Below are 15,969 nucleotides of genomic sequence, written 5' to 3'. Positions count from 1 at the left end.
GTTATTCAAGCAGAGAACAGCGGTTTCACTGAGACACTTTCAGAGGCTCCTGGGGCATATGGCATCCTCGGTGCCGGTCACGCCACTAGTGTTGATGCATATGAGAACACTTCAGCACTGGCTTCAGACTCGAGTCCCAAGATGGGCATGGTGCCGCGGGACACATTGTGTGGCCATCACGCCGATCTGCTGCCACTTGTTCAGCCCTTGGACAGACCTTGTATTTCTACAGGCAGGAGTTCCCCTTCAGCAAGTGTCCAGGCATGTCATCATTATGACAGATGCCTCCAAGTGAGGCTGGGTCACCATGTGCAACGGGCACGCAGCTGCTGGCTCCTGGACAGGACCGTGACTGTGTTGGCACATCAACTGCCTCGAGTTGCTGGCAGTATTGCTCGCCCTGTGGAGGCTTTTCCCGTTGATCCGGGGCAAGCATGTGTTGGTCCGGACGGACAACACAGCGACAGTAGCGTATATAAATTGCCAAGGCGGCTTACACTCACATCGCATCTCGCCCGCCGCCTCCTCCTATGAAGTCAGCGGTGACTGAGGTCACTGCGGGCCAGTCACATCCCGGGCAAATGATGCTCAGGGGAGAGTGGAGACTCCACCCCCAGGTGGTCCAGCTGATTTGGAGTCGGTTCGGCAAAGCACAAGTAGACCTATTTGCCTCCTGAGAAACCTCCCACTGCCCACTCTGGTATTCTCCCACAGGGGCCCCCCTCAGCCAAGATGTACTGGCACACAGCTGGCCCCGGGGGCAGCGCAAGTTTGCATCCCCCCCAGTGAGCCTGCTTGCACAGACCCTGTGCAAGGTCAGGGAGGACGAGGAGCAGGTCACCCTCGTGGCCCCGTATTGGCCCACCCAGACTTGGTTCTCAGACCTCACGCTCCTCGTGACAGCCCCTCCCTGGTGAATTCCCCTGAGGAAGGACCTTCTTTCTCAGGGACGGGGCACCATCTGGCACCCAGACCTCTGGAACCTCCACGTCTGGCCCTTGGACGGGACATGGAAGACCTATGTGGCCTACCGCCAGCAGTGGTAGACACGATAACTCAGGCCAGAGCTCCCTCCACGAGGCAGCTTTATACCCTGAAGTGGCGTCGGTTCGCGAATTGGTGTACTTCCCGAGCTGAAGACCCTCAGAGATGTGCAGGCGGGTCAGTGCTTTCATTCCTGCAGGAGAGGGTATAGGAACGGCTGTCCCCCTCCACCTTGAAGGTGTATGTGGCCGCCATAGTGGCACACAATGATACAGTGGACGGTAAGTCCTTAGGGAAGCACGACCTGATCATCAGTTTCCTGAGAGGCGCCCAGAGGCTGAATCCTCCTAGGCCACGCCTGTTCCCCTCATGGGATCTCTCCGTGGTCCTCCTGGGCCTTTGTGGAGCCCCCTTTGAGCTACTAGAGTCAGTCGAGTTGAAAGCCCTCTCCTTGAAGACAACCCTCCTGATTGTGCTCACCTCCATCAAGAGGGTCGGGGACCTGCAAGTGTTCTCTGTCAGTGATACCTGCTTGGAGTTCAGTCCAGGTGACTCTCACGTAATCCTGAGACCCCGGCCGGGCTATGTGCCCAAGGATCCCACAACCCTCTTCAGGGATCAGGTGGTGAACCTGCAAGCGCTGCCCCAGGAGGAGGCAGACCCAGCCCTGTCGTTGCTGTGTCCGGTGCGCACTTTGCACATCTACATGCTCTGAGCAGCTTTCCGCGGACAGCGGAAAGGGAACGCTGTCTCCAAACAGAGGCTTGCCCACTTGATCGTGGATGCCATCGCTATGGCATACCAGGCCCCTCCGTGGGGTCTTTTCCCCCTGAAAGAATAGGACAGGAAAAGAGCACCTTCCCCGGTGCATATATTGAGCATTAAAATGGCCCCAGCCGAATACTGAATACTCAGTGGAGAGAAAACATAGAGAGAAAAGCCGCGGCTAGCGCGGCCTGCTTCCATACTAGATACGTCTCTTCCCCCCCAGGGACGCGGGGAACTATACGATGTTTTTTGGGGCATTGAGGGAGGCTACATGCAGACCGGTGCACCTGCTACTACGCATGCAGCAGCTTGCTTGCACCTGCACCGGCAGTCCACATAACACAGTTCAGCTAGTTGTGGCATTTCGTATAGGGACCACTAGTGTCACTACATCGACACAACGTCGAGTGAGTGACAGAAGGGGAACGTCTCGGTTATTGTCGTAACCTCCGTTCCCTGATGGAGGGAACGAGACATTGTGTCCCCCTGCCACAATGCTGTACTACCCGCTGAAATGGCCGGGACCCTGTCTCGGCTCCTCAGCACAAAACCTGAATGAGTGGTTGCGAGCCAGCTCCTTTTATACCCGTATGTCCGGGGGAGTGGCATGCAAATTCCACTCGCCAATTCCCATTGGCCTTTTCTCAAAGATCTGAGGTGTTTGTGGCTCCCAAGGGCGACCTCTAGTGTCACTACATCGACACAACATCTCATTCCCTCCATCAGGGAATGGAGGTTACGACAGTAACCGAGACGTTTGGAATGGGTGATGAACTATAAGCACTAAGGGTTAAAAGTATGTGTTTCAGTGTTTTGAGATGACAAATTTGACTTTGTTGATTTTAAGATATTTAATTTTCATTCGTTTCATGTTGATTTTATGTTCATTAATGTTCATAATGTTTCATTAATGTTAATGTTCATAATGTAATTGTTTTATGCACTTAAAATGAACTTGATTTCTTCATTAGAAGCTGTTTTTGTGAGGCTCTTTTTATTAGCAGTAAAGAATAGAATATATTTTCCCTCTCTTTGTAGTTTTCTGTTAAAATGGTAAAAGATTATGCTACTCAAATTCAAGTTACATCAGATAAAAGAGTTAGGTTGCAAGTAATCAAAAAGTAATCCAAAAAGGAATTGGTTAAATTTACCCCAAAAATCTAATCTGCAAGATTACATTACTGATTGCGATTTTTGTCATGTAATTTGAAATCAGTACCTGATTACAATTCAAAAGTAATCTACCCAGCATTGCCTAAGGGATAATACATATAACAGTTATATTGAGAATGACTGAATTAGTTCTTGTTCTGTGGAAATTGACGATCTTCCTTAAAGGTATAGTTCACCCAGAATTGAAACTTGTTTCATTATTTTATTACCCTGAAAAAGATGAAGTGAAAATGAATTATGACTGAAGTATCATTCTGCCTACCATCTCCTTTTGTTTTCCATGGAAGAAAGCAAGTCATATGTGTTTTGGAAAAACATGAGGGTGTGTAAATGATGACACAGTTTTTATTTTTGGGTGAATTATCCCATTAAGAATAAACAGACCGTTGAGAAAGATTAGACTATGTTTTCATCTTGTTTTGTCTGTGGAAATTGACAACCAATCATTTTCAAGTAATTTTTATTTGTATAGCGCCTTTCACAACACACATCTTTTCAAAGCAGCTTTACAGAAGATCAGGCATTAACAGAAGATAAAACTGTAATATCTATAATGTCTTAGAGTCATCATTGTGTAGTTTGATTAAATACAATTGTGAATTGTGTCTAAAAAGAAGTAATTAAATAATAATTGTATTTAGAACCCCAGTGAGCTAGCCGAAGGCGACTGTAACAAGGAACACAAAACTCCATAAGATGTTGGTTAATGGAGAAAAATAACTTTGGGAGAAACCAGACTCACTGTGAGGGCCAGTTCCCCTCTGACTAACATCATGAATATAATGCCAATATTACTTATGTATAGTGCAAGTCATGGTTTAAAATTATTAAACTAAGTAAGTGTTAAGGGTCACAGTCTAATAAAAGAGGAAATACTGTACAAACAACAGTTCAGTTTAGAAAGATTTAACAGTTGCTTATTAACAAGTGTTTACATTAACAATGGGATTGGACAGTAATAAAGAATTCTATAATTTAGAAGTCTGTGTCTTATTTATGCAGTATGACAGATTTAATTGAATCTTAAATATTAATAATTGTAACAATTCAATTAATAAACAAAACTGAGTTAAGTTTTATTAATCTCATTAACATGATTAATTTAAACTCAATTTTATTTATTGTTTATTGTTGTTTATCAAATTAATTTAACTCAATAGTTTTGTTTAGCTTGATCTATTTGCATTTACTAAGTTTTAAGTCACTTTTACTTAATTGATTATTACTTAATTCTAGGCATAGTTGTATTTAATTAAAAATATTGCTTTGATATATTTTAATAATTGAATTGAGTAGATCTAGTGTAAGATTTTTTTACAGTGCATTTTGTTTTGTACTTTTTAATACTTGTAACTGGGCAAGGAGTGTCACCTGGATTGGAAAACATGAATCCTAGGTAGCAGTCTTTGTTGGAATCAGTGGGCTTTTTGTGGTTATTCATTACTGCATTATGAGACAGGCAAACATATTCAAAAACATCTTTGTCATCTTTAATGAAGAATACATGTCTCCCGATTTCCTTCTCGCCCCCTCCTCGACAGGTTCAGCTGAATGTCAAACAAGACTATGCAAACCAGCCTTGCTGCTGAGTCTGGTGTAAGAAATGGAGAGTTAGGAATGTGTTCTACAGTATTTCACTGGTAGATATGGGAGGATGATGACAACTGACATCTTTCCCAGCCTTATAATAATAATAATTGTATTTATACAGTATAGCACCATTTAGCAATTAAGCACAAGGTGCTTCACAAAACATAAAACCAAAAACACACACAGTAAACCCCAACATATTCACATAGTAATAAAAGCAGCACACAGTAAAACACAACACATTAACATATTAATAAATGCAAGTAAAAATGAGTTATTAAACAAGACTTAAAAACAGACACAGATTCAGCAGATCTAATATCCCTGGGCAGGCTGTTCCATAATTGTGGGGCCTTCACTACAAACGCTCTATCACCTTTAGTTTTGCATCTGGATCTTGGAACAACCAGCAGTTCAAGACAAGAAGATCTAAGAGGTCTAACTGTCTCATAATGTCTTAAAAGTTCTGCTAAATATTCAAGTGCCAACCCATGTAATGCCTTATATGTAATTAATAAAATCTTAAAATTAAACCTAAAATGAATTTGCAATCAATGCAAAGAAGTTAAAACTAGAGTAATATGATTAAAAGACATTGTTCGTGTCAAATGTCTAGCACCAGAATTTTGCACTGAATGCAGCTGTGCTATACAATAATCTTTGAAATGTTCCTTAACTGATAAAAACAAAATTGAACTGGTTTCCTGACATGGTATTCAAAATTTAAATTAGTATCACAATAGACTCCCAAATTTCTCACCACATGCTGAATATTTGGGACCAACTAATTAAGTGCTGACTCAATCTGACTTATTTTTTTAGAACCATGACCAATTATAACAACCTCTGTTTTATCAGTATTTAACTGAAGGAAATTACATGATATCCACATTTTTTTATATCTACTGTACACGCTTGAAAAACATTTAAATTAGATAGATCATTAGGATTCAACTGCTTTGAAACGGTGTATTGTGAAAAGCGCTATACAAATAAAAATGACATTTTTTTGTGTTAATCAACATCATGCCACAAATGATGTGATATTAATGATTATTATTAAGATTAACAAAGGAGAAATAATTAATAATGTTATTCTGTTATTTCATGCATCAAACATCAGAAATGTATGGTTTGTCATTTAAGTGTATGTAAAAGATAGAAATGCTTGACAGCCATATAGTTTAATTGAAAATAGTTTTGTTATATTTTAGCTTTACCATTTAGCTCTTATGATGATTTGTTGGAGTTAGATGATTTTATGTTGTTTAAGGTTGTTTGCTTAATGTGAACAGACATCTGAAGGATTTAATGAACCAATAAACACTCTTATAAATCATCTGTCAAGTTTTGGACAGCATTTAGATGGGGTCTGCTACAGGGGGCTCCTCAGCTCTTGTGGCATTATGGGATAGTAAAGTGTCCAGTGAATGCGCACTTTGGAGTCTCAGTGGATGCAGTAGGTCATCCAGGTATTTTTTGCCGACTTTATCATTAATTCTTAGTATTCAGACGTACCACTTTTTGCATACTGTAGCAGACGTATGCATATTCGGATACAAGGCATGTATATTGTTGTCACACTGTAATCAACTGTGTGGACTCAATGAAGACAGACACTGATTGTTGCTCTTGCTGATTTGAGTAGCTGTCTGTTTTTCACAAACACACAAACGCTGAGGTTTGAAAAGCCGTTAAGGTGACAAGAGGAGACGCAGACACAAACAAAGTGAATAATGCATGCTGATCCTAATTACTGCAAAAGAGCGACGCATTACAGCACTGCCTCTGAGGTCCCTCGCAGTCAACATTCACAGCCACCGCTCTTCTCGAACACGCTCAGTTTACCTCTTTTCTCTCTCCCTCTCTTCTTTCATCCATTGCAGGAATTTCACTGCAGAAGTGATCAAAGCAGACACAGGACAGCCAATGTGAAGACGTTTCATTTCTGACAACACAAAACAGAGTAGAAGGTGGAGCTGCACTCATGTCTGTCTCAAGAAAGAAAAGACGCCGACCATCTTGATTTTTTATAGTGCACAACTCTACACTGTAAACCCTAATGTTGTCATTACTGGAAAAATCAAATTGTCTTAAACATTACTTTAAATATCATGTTTCTGGCTCAAAACTCAAATATCTATGTTCCTTGAATCCATAGACTTAAGATTTTAAGTGCTAATTTTAAAAGAAATGTATTTATTAACTCAAAATATTATTATTTTTAATTTATTTATTTGTTTAAATAGTTCTCTCATGTGATGTCACCATTAGGGTGATCTGTGTTCCCTTTGTTCAAATTGGACCCTGTTAACACTATCTCAGTTTTCCTTGTGCAAGTGCAACTAAAGTACAGGTATCTATGCATTTCTGTTAAGAATTAAGTTTATTTAATGACTGACCTAGAATCAGTTATAATCTTCTTTATTTAAGCTAGTTGTGGGGATTGCTAGATGTGACTCGAGTCTTTTAAATCTGTTCAGCAAAAATATTTTTTCATCGATTCGTTCATGGACAATTCTGCAAATTACACCTTTGCACCAGTGAATGGTGACAAATTACCATATTTTACGTTTTGAACAAGTAATTGCATTAAACCAAAAATAGCACAGAGTCATTCACGGCTGAAACAAGTCTAATTACCCTTTATTAAAATTTGCGTGTCTGCAATTCTACTAAGAGACTTCAGCACTGCAGAGTGTTTAAGCATAACAAGCATTTCCTAACAAATGACAACAAAGCATATCTATCATACTGTGAACTGCTAAGTACAAGTTTGTTTTACCAAGCTATACAAAAATAAAGACAACAATACTAGCCTATATTGACAAACTGAACAAACAACTTGCCTCCCCTCGTTCAGTCATTCAGCAGATCCTTGTTCATGAATAAGATTACAGTTTCATTCATTACGTTCACGAACGAATGTACCAGTACATTTAGTTGTCTTGTCTTTTTCAAACTCAAATGACCAACTATTAGTTCAGTAAGGGTGTTTTCGTTTAATGGGTCAAACCAATGATATGCTCCTTCACAGCCCACACTTGAATACTATTGGCTCATGCTGTAGTTAGTTTTTTAAAAGCAAGACAAAGCAACACATATGGAATTTGACACTTACCATAAACGTTTTTGCCACAAATGACAAGAAAGTAGGTCTTATTTTTATTTTATTTTGTCAAATGCTGGGCTTCACTTTTATCAAGTTCAAGAAAACCTTGTACACAAAAGCACAACATTTCCATTCATAATTCATTTTATTTTAACTGTATGGTCTTCAGTCATTTTTACACATTCATAAATTGGAGATTATGTGCATACCTATAAACTTAGTTCATTTTACCCCTTTCTCTCCTTGTTGAACGCAACAGATTTGCAAGCCGAAATAAACAAACGACTTGCCTCCTCTCGTTCAGTCAGTCAGCAGATCCTCGTTCATGAACGAGATGACTGAGTGATACATTAATTTTATTCACGAAAGAGTATACCAGTACATTCAGTTTGTTCATGAACGAGACTTCTCATCTTATTCAGACTTAAACGACAGACTCAACTGGTTCAGTGTAGAGGCGTATTTGTTCAGCGGGTGAAACCAATCATACAGTGCATCCGGAAAGTATTCACAGCGCTTCACTTTTTACACATTTTGTTATGTTACAGCCTTATTCCAAAATGGATTAAATTCATTATTTTCCTCAAAATTCTACAAACAATACCCCATAATGACAATGTGAAAGAAGTTTGTTTAAAATCTTTGCAAATTTATTAAAAATAAAAAACGAAAAAAATCACATGTACACAAGTATTCACAGCCTTTGCTCAATACTTTGTTGAAGCACCTTTGGCACCAATTACAGCCTCAAGTCTTTTTGAGTATGATGCTACAAGCTTGGCACACCTATTTTTGGGCAGTTTCTCCCATTCTTCTTTGCAGGACCTCTCAAGCTCCATTAGGTTGGATGGGGAGCGTCGGTGCACAGCCATTTTCAGATCTCTCCAGAGATGTTCAATCGGGTTCAAGTCTGGGCTCTGGCTGGGCCACTCAAGGACATTCACAGAGTTGTCCCAGAGCCACTCCTTTGTTATCTTGGCTGTGTGCTAAGGATCGTTGTCCTGTTGGAAGATGAACCTTCGCCCCAGTCTGAGGTCCAGAGCGCTCTGGAGCAGGTTTTCATCAAGGATGTCTCTGCACATTGCTGCATTCATCTTTCCCTCGATCCTGATTAGTCTCCCAGTTCCTGCTGCTGAAAAACATCCCCACAGCATGATGCTGCCACCACCATGCTTCACTGTAGGGATGGTATTGGCCAGGTGATGAGTGGTGCCTGGTTTCCTCCAGACATGACGCTTGCCATTCAGGTCAAAGAGTTCAATCTTTGTTTCTCATGGTCTGAGAGTCCTTCAGGTGCCTTTTGGCAAACTCCAGGCGGGCTGTCATTTGCCTTTTACCGAGAAGTGGCTTCCGTCTGGCCACTCTACCATACAGGCCTGTTTGGTGGAGTGCTGCAGAGATGGTTGTTCTTCTGGAAGGTTCTCCTCTCTCCACAGAGAAATGCTGGAGCTCTGTCAGAGTGACCATCGAGTTCTTGGTCACCTCCCTGACTAAGGCCCTTCTTCCCCGATCGCTCAGTTTGGCCAGGCGGCCAGCTCTAGGAAGAGTCCTGGTGGTTCCAAACTTTTTCCATTTATGGATGATGGAGGCCACTATGCTCATTGGGACCTTCAATGCTGCAGAAATTTTTCTGTACCCTTCCCCAGATCTGTGCCTCAATACAATCCTGTTTCGGAGGTCTACAGGCAATTCCTTGGACTTCATGGCTTGGTTTTGCTCTGACATGCACTGTTAACTGTGGGACCTTATATAGACAGGTGTGTGCCTTTCCAAATCATGTCCAATCAACTGAATTTACCACAGGTGGACTCCAGTCAAGTTGTAGAAACATCTCAAGGATGATCAGTGGAAACAGGATGCACCTGAGCTCAATTTTGAGTGTCATGGCAAAGGCTGTGAATACTTATGTACATGTGATTTTTTTCATTTTTTTATTTTTAATAAATTTGCAAAGATTTCAAACAAACTTCTTTCACATTGTCATTATGGGGTACTGTTTGTAGAATTTTGAGGAAAATAATGAATTTAATCCATTTTGGAATAAGGCTGTAATATAACAAAATGTGGAAAAAGTGAAGCGCTGTGAATACTTTCCGGATGCACTGTATGCTCCTTCACAGCCATCACTTGAGTGCTTTTGGCTCTCATATCTACAAACACTAGTGATGAATTGTGTCTCTTTAAAAAGAACATTTTGAACAAATAAAGACTGCTGAACTCAACTCAGCCTTGAAACAGTGTGGCTAAAATAACATCAGAGTGATCAAGAAAATAGCTCAGTAGCAAAGTTCTTCTTTTCACAGGCTCTGAGGACACAACAAAGGCTTGTTTTACATCAAAGTTTGTGCAGTGGCCTTTACTTGTGCTCATGTGTCTTATAAACAATAGTCTGTAAGCAGTAGCTGTGTAAAAGACACGAATGAAACATGCTCAGATTTAGGTTGTGCACCATTTCACACACTTTCGCATATTATTTGAATAAATTTTTTTTTTTTAATGCTGGTTTATTATTGTGGTATAATCACAATAACACAGATAAGTGGGAGGTACTTGGCCAGAAAGAGCTGCAATAAAAAGCATATTTTATGCCAATGGTCAAAGGTCTGGCAACACAAGACTATAAATAATATTACCTCAGATAGCATGCACAGATGCATATTTCCAAAATCCACCCAAAAACATATTTCATTTGGTAATGTATTCAGTGTATTATGAATTGAAGGAAACTAATTCATTACTTGCATACTATTTAGGACATATAGTATTGGGACACAGTGTTTATCTCTGCTATTTACTGTATGTGTAACCTAGCACTAAACTGCCTACTATGGACATGGCACCATAATTCACCATAAAATGTATTCTATGATGAACAGATCATAGATTTAAAAAAACATTTTTATTTTTTTATTTTTTTGCACATTTACTATGTTGCATTAGTATGTAGTACACTCATATCAGTACATCAGACATTTACTGTAGGAATTGACTTGAAAAAACTGTGTGTGTGTGTGTGTAAACTGCATGTTTTCCCTTTATCATAATGGTATATATAGGTGTTTCTTCAACTTCTTGTACTTTTAGCACCATGGACATCGTTAAAAAAAATTTCACACTCTCACTATTTTTTATTTTTATTTGTCTACTAACAATGTTCAAAGCTGTGTGTACATGCTCCACAGGAGATTTATGTAATTTTTGTCATTTTATTTCTGAAAGTCATGAAAATTCCCTCCACAGTGTCATTGGAATTAATACAAATGTAGAGATATTTAGATCATTTGGCATCCTACTGTTCAGCGCTCAGATACGTGCTCGAACCATCAGATCCTGTGGAAGGCATGATTGCAGGGGAGAGGAGCTTAACCCTATGGCAGGACGGTACCTAAACTGGTGCTGATGCCTTGTTGAAAACAACAAGGCATTACGAGGGATGAAAAGCAGCTGTGTGAGCTTACAAAGCAGAGGCTGGGTTGTGATTGGATGAGATGCCTGATTGAATGAAAGCATAAAGATCCAGAGTCTTCCTGCTTTTAGTCTTTACCTGTCATTTAGAACAAAATCTGACCAAATAGAAGGTGTTTCTGCATTCGTTTCTGCAGTTCGTAACTTTTAGTAAAACTTCTGACTGGCTGCAAAACACCTTTTTACTGCCATTGTTCCAAGAGGATGACATGATAGGTGGGTGTAACCAGGGACTCCACCTACTTTGACAAAAACATATTTTCCAGTAAGTCGAGGTCACACACAGGTAACAGGTAAACAACATCATCATGAACATGTTTGAGTGCCAAGTTGCCGAGCCGGTGCAAATATACCCACATCTTTATGATCGTTTGCGTAAAGACTTTAAAGATTCAGATATGAAGAGCTACCCAAATGGCCTCGCACATCTCCGTGACTATCTTGCGAGCTGTGCATGGCCCAATCTTGAATGTTTTGGCCACGCTTTGTTGTGTGGCTCCACAGGCTAGAACACGGAGGGTCAAAGATAATCTAAAAGGCCCCCCAAAAAGAAAATACAAAACCAACAAATTAAGACTCAGGACAACAACCAGATCTTTCTTAGATGAGGGACAAATGTGAAAGAAGAAATATAAATGTTGCAAACATAAGCTTTTATATGACTGTACCAACATACTACTATTGTGCTATACCCAGCAGAAGGGTGGGCTAGCTTGAGAATTTTTGAGCCCCTGCGAATTGGTAAGACTTGTTCGTGCAATCTCTTTTTACAGAAGCCTTAAACAATGCTTGTGATTGAGCCCTTGCTTTGTGATTAAGCCCTTATGAAAAGGGTGTGCATAGTTTGTACAATACCCCTGCAAAAGGACAAACATTCGTGTCAAGCCCTATGATAAGGGCAATACCCCTGCAGAAGAAACAAACATTGTTTTGCATTTGAGCCCTACGATAAGGGCAACGTTGCTTGTGAAAAACCCCTGCTGAAGAAACAAACAATATTTCCATTTGAGCCCTGTGATAAGGGCAAGCATTTTTTGTGCAATATGCCTGGACTGATAAACAATGCTTTGCTATTTGAAGGGAAAATAAATGCTTTATCTATAAACCACATTTGCAGTGTCATGAGTAGTTATAACCTATTCTATGTCAAAATGTCAAATTGATTGGTTTATGACATGTGATTTATGACCCCCCCCCCCTCCGGACATGTTAAAGAACATGTTTGGACATGTTCTTCCTGGAGTGTATTGACCAATCATCGGATGTCAATGATTGTTTATGGTGTATTTATGTTAATGATATCTTACCTCTCACCATTGTTCCTTCCTGGTATGCTTTTCACACCTACATCACCACCTACATCCTGAATTTGTTGTTTAAATAATGGATTAAGATGCCATAATTAAAACACAGAAGACACTCTGCAAGTTTCTGTTACAATGGCTGCTCCGAGAACTCCTAAAACCCCTAGAAGAGTGATGTGTATTTCACCAACAAGAGGACGTGTTAAAATGAGAGAGGAACTGACTTTTGCACCAAGGAAAAAACAAAATGTTAGTTTGACAAAGTTTCTTCATGAAGATGTGGATTTTGCGAAAAGTGATTTCTCATTGTCTGGTAATCGTGTAAGAAGATATGTGTTTGACAAGATGATGTGGACTGTGAAACTCTATGCTGTGGATATTGGAGATGATTTTACATCACAGGAACCCTGCCTGATTTTCCATGCCAAAGACTGGTTTATGTTTTACAATTACGTTTGGAGAGATTTGAATGACTGTGGCGATGAGCCACTGTAAATCTGTGAGTGGGACGCCATGACATATTTTTTGCTGCAATGACAAGACAAAGCTCAAGTGTATGGCCTATTCCTGAGTCTGAGCATCACATGTACTATGACATGAAATTTTTGTTTCAGCGGAAAGATGTTCGTATGCTTGACGACATTTTTACCTGTATTGACAAGATGTTTAGATGGTGTGACATGTGTGATCGCTACAGTTCTGTATAGACGATATTGTTTCACCCTGAGCAGGGCGTCAACAACCCCAAAGACTGCCTCTTAAGTCCACCCCCATATTACAGCCATTAAAAACACCAGCAGTTAGGTACATTCGCTACATACATTCATCATGTCTCAAGAATCTATGACTGTCTACTGCTACACCAACACTCCTGAGACTGCACCGGTGATGCCTGATGACAATGCAACACCGCTGGAGCCCCACCCACAAACTTGTGACAACAACTGGTTGGATACATTTTGCAAGGTTCTGGGGTATCACAACCTGACCTTCCTTACAACGCCGTACGGCAACACTGGAGCAATAGCTGGAGCTGCGGCCTATGCTGGGATTGATGACACAGACAGTTGTATCCACTCTGACGGCTTCAAAATCATAAAAGCGACTGTCGTGGTCCTTCTGGAACATCTCATCAACAAAAAGCTGAAAGTTTGGGCTGCGAGGTGGACCATCCGAGTCAGATTAGACATTCCTGCTTGTTTGAACCTGATGCCTATTTCTTTGACGCGTACTTTGAGGAACTGTCACGTAATCTGTTTAAACCAGGAATTAAACACATCATAGCTCAAGCATTGAGCTGGTGTGGTTTGAGGATTCACCCCCAGAGGATTCAGGGGGCGGTAGACACTATTATGCATGAACTGCGTGACGAAGTTTACATTGTGGAAAAGCTTTGTGAAGTCAGAGAGAAAGTTGTGGATGTCAGCAGTGAACAGATTGTCTATGACGCCGTGGACAGCTGGAAACACTCTGCACAATTTGCCTGTGTGTGATACTGAAATGGGGAACACATGCTGTCCAACAGGACTGGCAAAGTGTCTACTTAAACGTCATATAAGATGTGAGATGACCAACTTAATGTACAAAATCATTAATGACTGTTTTGATGTACCTGTTGCTGTAAACGAATGTGGTGTTGATCCCAAACGTATAACAAACCTCAAGAAGCAAATTTCTGTTGTAAGTGGCATGTCAAATGAGTGGACAGATGCGTATGTGTATTAATGTGGGCGATCCAATTTGTGCAACTATCAGAAAAATACTAGACCTGGTGACTGAATGTGGCAGTTGTATTAGAATTGCTGACATAATCTGTATGTGTACATATGTGACTGATTTATGTGTAATCACAGTGTCAAGAAATGACCAGACTGATGTTTGTGAAATTATTGAAACACTAGTTAATTACATGCTTGAGAAAAACATTGTGATGTGTATAAAAAATTCTACAGTACCTCGATGCTGTATAATGCCAATGTTCTCTTTTACTGAAATAAAAACCCAAAACACTTAAACCATCTGAGTTATTCTTTTGTGGATACTGAAGTGACAATATGTCTGAAGATATGAAAAATATTTATTACACACCTTCTAACCCGGGATCTTTAGGAGGTAAAAAAACGTTTAAAAGATGGTGTTTTAAAAGAAACGGGTGTTCAGTTAACTAATAAACAAGTTTCGGACTGGCTCGCTGGTGAGGATGCTTACACACTACACAGAACTGCCCCTCTAAATACAAAAGGTATCAGGTTTTTGTCTATGGTATTGATATGCAGTTCCAGGCTGATCTAGCTGATATGTCTGCATATGCCAAGGAAAATGACAACAATAATTTTCTGTTGATGTGCACAGATTTGTTTAGTAAATATGCATGGACACATGTGTTAAAAAACAAAAGCGGCGCAGAGGTGACTAAAGCTTTTGAATCTATACTGAAAGAGGGATATGCAAACATAACATTGTCTCATATGGCAATGCAGTGTCAAATAAATTCTTACCTCTTTAGAGGCTCCTTGAAATGCCTAATCATGTATGCCACACCATCATCGCCAAAGGTGAGAAGGCTGGCCTGGTCTTCTGGCCATGTGTCAGGGTTTAGCACTCTGAAAGACTCCACTGGGGTCTGGACACCCTCATCCTTCAGCAAATCACCAAACCTGGCTTTGAGATCATCCACGCCGATGTTGATGGCCGCCTCCATGTGCTGCTTCAGCTGGGGATTGGTGAGGTCCATGAAGCCTTTCAGATTCCCCTTCAGTGTTATTCCCTTTAACAGAAATAACACGCACACACAGAGACACACACACCAACACACAATGAAATGTCTGGCCATTTTTCTGTCTCCCATTAAAAATGTTTTAAAGACTTCTCCACTGCATTTCCCTCCTTATCCTCAAATCGTTCTATTGGGCAAGGAATACATTGATTCTCACACTGAGAATCTGTCTTAATCATCGATTTTAATCATTGATTTCTCTTACATCCTAACAAGCTCTCATCCTAACACACCTGGAATCTTCTCTCATCACCCTGCTGCTGAGCAAGCATGGTCTGGATCTTCTCCAGCATGCCTCCTGCCTTTGCCCTAAGCTTGAGTGCTTCCAGTCTGGTCACTGTCTTCCTCAACTCTAATGTGTCTTGGGGGAGGATCAGGTCATTCCTTTGCAGGGTGAGGCTAAGTGAGGATAGCTCCTCAAACATGTCTGAGAGAAAATGGCAGAATACACAAAAGAGTGCATTCTCCATTTCCCGCTTTATCTGTTAAGTAGTGAGAAAATAAACTGTCACCTGTCAATTACTTGATTCTGAAAGTTCATTTGAGTCTTGAACCTATTTTTTAAAACTAGTGTGGTATTACATTTCCTGTATAAAACTGACCTTCTTTGCCCGCCCTTGAACTTCCGCTGTTGTTGATGCTATGGCCAGGTGCTTCATGTGCTGCAGAACAACGGAGTACTGGCCTTCGTCAGTGGCAAGGTCCTTGTCTTGTGCATGCCGTATGAACACTTTGAGGGCTCTGTGGACATGGGGGATCCAGCGAGTACCCTTGACGCTAGACGGTGTGCAAATATC

This window comes from Myxocyprinus asiaticus, chromosome 14 (genome assembly GCF_019703515.2).
Source record: "Myxocyprinus asiaticus isolate MX2 ecotype Aquarium Trade chromosome 14, UBuf_Myxa_2, whole genome shotgun sequence".
Lineage (NCBI taxonomy): Eukaryota > Metazoa > Chordata > Actinopteri > Cypriniformes > Catostomidae > Myxocyprinus > Myxocyprinus asiaticus.
The sequence above is the reverse complement of the archived record's forward strand: the minus strand, read 5'-3'. Positions refer to the sequence as shown.